A 6000-nucleotide genomic window follows, 5' to 3' on the forward strand; every position below is an offset into this window, starting at 1 on the left:
AAGTTGTGGGCAGCAATACTTTGAGAGCCAAAGTTTGAAAGTGTGGCCTTTTTTTGGGGTCCACAGTTGTCTGTGGGTGAAAAAAAAAACAGGCAGCAATTGCCTTTTTCCTGGGTCAGAGAAGAAATAAGTAACTTGGATACGTGTTCAAAAAAGACCAAATTTCCCCTCAGGTTATTGACACAATCTCCCAGGCAATCCCAAGATTTTTCCCTTTTGAATACTCATAACAAGCTCTTCTCAGATATCTGAAAAAGTTTCATAAGTACTTATCATTATAAACAGGATCATCCTTCAATTTTTTTTCATGATACATACAATACATTAATTCATACTTTATGGTTCTAACTCAATGAAGCAAAATTATGTTTCCTGTGAAATAGCCCTTATAAGGTAGAGATTAAGTGAAATAGCCCAGAAATTAAGTGAAACACTGCCAAGTCATATTCTAAACTAAGCATGTAGCACAACCTTGGTTTTGATCCTGGTATATAAGTTCCCCAGATTTAGACTTCAGGTCACCAAGAATGGCCATCTGATCTCTTCTGTAACCCCTAACAGCGGTCTAAGGATGCATTTCATTTGTCAATCAACGACAGGAGGAGACTAAATTTACGGGCATGGCTACTCTGTGCAGGTATAGATCTCATAAGTTTTTATGGTCAATCATGCATAACAGCAGGATTAAATTAGACCAGTCTGGAAAAATCTCTTGACATTTCAAAGTAAAACTTTTAAAACACAAGACAAAATAATAATAAAACCTAACTATCAGAATTAATGAATAAAAAATTTTAAACTTACTCCTTCAGCTTTTCAATTTCTTCAGGTGTATATCTGGAAATTTAAAGAAATTAAAAAAAAAAGATCAATTAAAACAAAGAATGCTAAAAACCTTAATAAAAATCAGAATTTCACTTGAGTCCAATGTTAAAATGGATAATATTTTCCAGGTAACCAATTTCAAAGTATATTAATAAAAATTAATACTTCTACTTTCTTTAAAAAACAACAACATACTTTTAGCTATAATAAAAGTGAGGACTTTACAATTTTCTCTAGAAAATGCAACATTTAAAATATATTTGCTCCTATGCTGCCTAACTCTTCCTTTAAAAATTTGGTTCATGCCTGGCTGGTGTGGCTCAGTGGTTGAGCGTCAGCCTATGTCAAGGCACATGCCCGGGCTGTGGGCTCAATCCCCAGTAGGGGACATGCAGGAGGCAGCCGATCAATGATTCTCACTATTGATGTTTCTATCTCTCCCTCTCCTTTCCTCTCTGAAATCAATAAAAATATGTTTAAAAAAAAATTCGGTTCAGGCACTCTAATATCATAGCTATTCTGAAACACTTATTGATGACATTGTAAACCAGAGTTAGAAAAGAAATCTATGGTAAATTCTCACAAGGCACATAAAAGTTTAAAATTATCTTCATTTCCTCTACCCATGCATGTGCACTGACATACTCTAGCTCCAATAAAAAGCTCTTTTTTTTTTTTTAAAGTGGACAAGTATACAATACAGTCAATGCAATACTCTTCTAAAAAACAGTATTCAGCCCTGGCTGGGTGGTTCAGTGGGTTGGAATACTGTCCCATACACAAAAAAGGTTGCAGGTTTGATTCCTGGCCAGGGCACATGCTTAGGTTGTGGTTTCGATCCTGGGTCAGGGAATATATATATGGTAGACAATCGATGGTTGTTTCTCTCTCTCAAATCAATAAATGTATTCTCAGATGAGGATTAAAAAACAAACAAATGAGTATCTGATAAGCCATACTATCACCACCTGAAATTCCCAAAGAGAAATAAAAAATACGTCAAAACACCATATAAATCATTGCATTGAAAATATGTCCTCCCATGTTACCTATAATAGAATCCATGCATAGTATCCAGAAATTTAGTTACTTAAAAAAAAAGTCACTGAACTAGGAAATGCTATACTATAAAAATGAATAGGAAAAAATGTTACCAATGAATTTATAGAGTTCTCTTCATACTTCCTAAATCTTTAACCACTATTACAGTTTTTATGTTACTACAAGGCAGACTTTGAGGTAGTAAGTCAGCTAAGTTTTAAATCAAACTTATGTAAGGTAATATAGGTTCTAATTTCCAAAGGAGTCCTTAGTTATAATGAGGTTTCATCATATTCAGAACATGGACCTGGAGAAACATAACCCAAGAATAATTCATAGTATGGCTGCCTCCAATTAAGGCTATGATAATAATTCTTTTTTTTTTTAAAAAGCAGTCCTTTAAATATATCCCCTAATTAGATGAAATCATGCAACATTACAAGTTTTCATACTTTCCCACATGGTTTCTGTCATCATACATGCGAAGCACTCTTCTATAAACTGCAAACAAAGGCCGGTTCAGACCCCATGCTATAGTCCTGTAGAAATCTTTTCTTTCGTCTTTTGACATCTCAAAGATGATTTCTGTAGCATCTTTTATTCCGCGTGCCTAAATGGGTTACATTTCTTTGATTTAGGGATTTCTGATAAAATTCATATGAATATACTATATTTTTAAACCATTTTTTAAAAGGTTATCAATGACATCTTGAAAAGTAATGTGTTGCTAATTCATTAATAAGTATAAATTTCAAAATGTTGCAAGATAATAGTGATACTTAAATGTTCCCCAAAATAAACTGTGTAAAATTCAGAAAAGTCAAGTTCTGCCAACCTCTTTTAAAATTATAAAAAATTAAGATCTAAAGAAAGTAGAAGAAAATCGTAAGAACAAAATTAATAAAATCAAAAATAGAAAGGAAAAGCAATGCTAAAAATTGGTTCTTTGAAAAGATCCATTGAGACTAATACAAAATGATAAACTTATGGCAAAAGTAGTAAAAAAGACAAAACAACAATATTAGAAATGAAAAATGGGGCCTATAGAGATTAGACAATTGAACATTATGAAAATTTTATGGCACTACACTTAAAAACTTACATAAAATAAATTTCTAAAAATCTTACCAAAACTGACTCAGGAAGAGAATAAGTATCTAATAAGCATGCACCATTGAGAAAGTTTAATCAGTTATCAATAATGCAAACCATAATGAAATAATGAAAATCCCAGGCCCACATGAGTTGATAGGTAAATCCTATCAAGCAATAAAATAAAATAAAATAAACATAATTCTGAATTTAAACTATTCCAGAGTAAATAAAAAAGGAGGGGACACTTCTCAGTTCATTCTATTAGGCTAGCATAGCCTTAATATAAAAAACAGACAAGGACAGTTTCAGAAATTAATTTTCATGCCAAGCTCATCCATTAACACAGATCCCCCAAATCCTTAAAATAGTTTAGCATGCTCATAAAAAGGTTAATAATTAATGTAAAAAGTGAGCTCATTCCAGGAACACAAGTAATCACATGAGTAGATTTATGGAAAAAAATGTAAAATCTCAGTAAGTGTGGATAGAGCATACATAGAATGAAATATTCATATATGAAAACACTCCTAGCAAGTTAGAATTTGGTGATAGTCTGAAATTTGGTGATAAAATAAAAATACATAAAAAGTATGAAGCTTGGGAAAAAAATCATTTGCAGAAAATATATATATACATATATATATGTGTGTGTATGTGTGTATATATATATATATATATACACACACATACATACATATATATATATATCCCAAAAATCTATGAAAAATTTTGATTTAAAAGAGTAGGAAGTTAGGAAGGCTAGTGGTTATAAAATCAATATATAGTCATTTGCATTTCTATACAATGCTCATAAAAAAGTCTTTAAAAATTCTCATTACAAAAGCATCAAATTAAAATTAGAACTAAATCTTAGGCAAGTTATATAAGTCCTTTATGAAGGAAAATATAAAAGTATTGAAAGATTAAAGAGGAACTAAAATGGAGAGCCATACAATGTTCTTCAATAGGAAGATGGAGTATCGTAAAGATGTTAATTCCCCTGAAATTGATGCACAGATTCAATTCAGTCCCAATAAAAATTCCGAAAACTTTCCATTCTCTGCAAGTTGATTTTAAATTTATAATGGAAGAGCAAAGGGCCAAGAACACTCATGAAGAGACCTGACCCATCAGATATTGGGACTTTCGAAGACAATGCTGTATTGGTGCAGGTATCAATAAACAGAACCTGGGAACGATTAGAAAACAAATCTATAGAAGCTTGATCTAGGACAGAATGGACACTGGGGAAAAAACTAACATTCCATGATGTTGGGACAACTGTCATTCATAACATAACATAATAACAACAACACTGAAAACCTATCTCACCTACTGGGGGAAAAAAATTACAGTGAAAGGCAAAACTCTAAAATTTGTATAAAATAATATGTGAGATATCTTCATGCCCTTGAGGAAAGGGAGGATTTCTTAAACAGCATGCAAAATATGAAAGTAAAAAGATGATTAATTTTGATATTGAAATGGCACCTAAAGAAAAGACAGGCCACTAAATTGGACAAGATCATCTGTAACACAACCAAAAAATCATTAGGATCTGGCATACATTAAGTACATCTAGAAAAAGAAAAACCCCACAGAAAAATTGCTGAAAGACAAACAGGAATTTCAAAGAGGAACCACAAATGTACAAATAAGCATATGAAAACATATAATCAGAAAAACACAAATTAAATCATAATAAAATACCATAATAAAATACCAGATTTATACAAATTAATAGCAAAAAGAACCTGTTGAGGGACTGGATAAAAAAGATGAAGGAATTTGCCCTGGCTGGTGTAGTTCAGTCGTTAGAGTATCGGCCCACACACCAAAGGGTCTTGGGTTTGGATCCTAGTCAAGGGCACATACCTGAGTTGCAGGTTTGATCCCTGGCTCTAGCTGGGGCACATGTGGGTGGCAACCAATTGATGTTTCTCTCTCCTCCCCCCTCCCTCCTCCCTCCTACTCTCTAAAGATTTGTGAAAAAATATCCTTGGGTGAGGATTAACAATAACAACAACAACAACAACAACAACAACAACAACAACAACAAAAACAAAACAAAACAAAACAAAAAAAGATAAAGAGATTAGTAGTACAAATTTGGTACTTACAAAATAGTCACAGGAGTGTGAAATACAGCATCCTATCTAATAAAGAAGGAATATGCTAATTGATCCTTACACTGTCGCAAAGATGGTGACACCCACAGCCAATAAGGAGGAAATATGCTAATTGACTGCCCCACCCTCAAAGATAGTGGCGCCCACAGCCATAAGATAGTGTCACTCAGTCCCCTCAGCCCCGCTGGGGCGGCAGGCACTTGGCAAGGCTGGGCCCGCCTCCTGAGTCCCTCAGTCCCCTCAGCCTCCCCCACCGCCCAAGGCCGGCCCGAGGCGCAGGCAAGCCTCGATGGCAGCTGCCCAGCCACCCAGGGCCGCCCGAGGCTCAAGTAACAAGGCCTGGCCGAGGCTTGCACTGCCGGAAGTGGCAGCAGCAGAGGTGTGATGGGGCATCGCCTTCCCCTGATTGCCTCCCACCCCTGAGGGCTACCAGACTGTGAGAGGGGGCAGGCCGGGCTGAGGGATGCCCCCCCTCCAGTGCATGAGTTTTCATGCACCGGGCCTCTAGTAAAGAATATAGTCAATAACATTACAATAACTATGTATGGTGTCAGGTGGGTACTGGAGGTATGGGGAGCACTTTGTAAAGTGTATAACGACTGTGCTGTACACCTGAAACTAATACAAAATAACACTGAATGTAAACAAACAAACAAACAAACAAACAAAAACAAACTTTAAAAAGAAGTCAAGGAGAGAAACCAAGATGGCGGCATAGGCAAACACCGGAGATTGCTGCCGCAAACAACCACTTCAAAAATACAACTAAAAGACGGAACGGACATCACCCAGAACCACAGGAAGGCTGGCTGAGGAGAGATTCTTCAACTAGAAGGAAAGAGAACAGCATACCGAGGCTCAGAGGAGGCGCAGTGTGGAAAATACAAAGGTACGGAGGTGCGCGTGGAGC

General features: G+C 35.5%; 2 protein-coding genes across 7 annotated transcripts in view; one reads left to right on the forward strand and one right to left on the reverse strand.

Annotated features, from left to right (window-relative positions):
* The window catches only part of TMEM243 (transmembrane protein 243, mitochondrial), a 60042-nt gene that overhangs the window by 37255 nt on the left and 16787 nt on the right, over nt 1-6000 (forward strand). The window lies entirely within an intron of this gene.
* Nucleotides 1-6000, reverse strand: part of DMTF1 (cyclin D binding myb-like transcription factor 1) — a 66111-nt gene that overhangs the window by 16009 nt on the left and 44102 nt on the right. The window contains exon 1 of one of the 3 annotated variants that reach the window (XM_014547582.1): nt 805-829. The exons of the other annotated variants lie outside the window; for them this stretch is intronic. The gene's annotated coding sequence lies outside the window, so the exon portion shown is untranslated. Of the gene's footprint in view, nt 1-804; nt 830-6000 lie in introns of those variants that run through there. 3 annotated transcript variants of the gene reach the window in all.

The sequence above is a fragment of the Myotis brandtii genome, unplaced genomic scaffold, assembly GCF_000412655.1.
Source record: "Myotis brandtii unplaced genomic scaffold, ASM41265v1 scaffold48, whole genome shotgun sequence".
In the NCBI taxonomy this organism is placed as follows: Eukaryota; Metazoa; Chordata; class Mammalia; order Chiroptera; family Vespertilionidae; genus Myotis; species Myotis brandtii.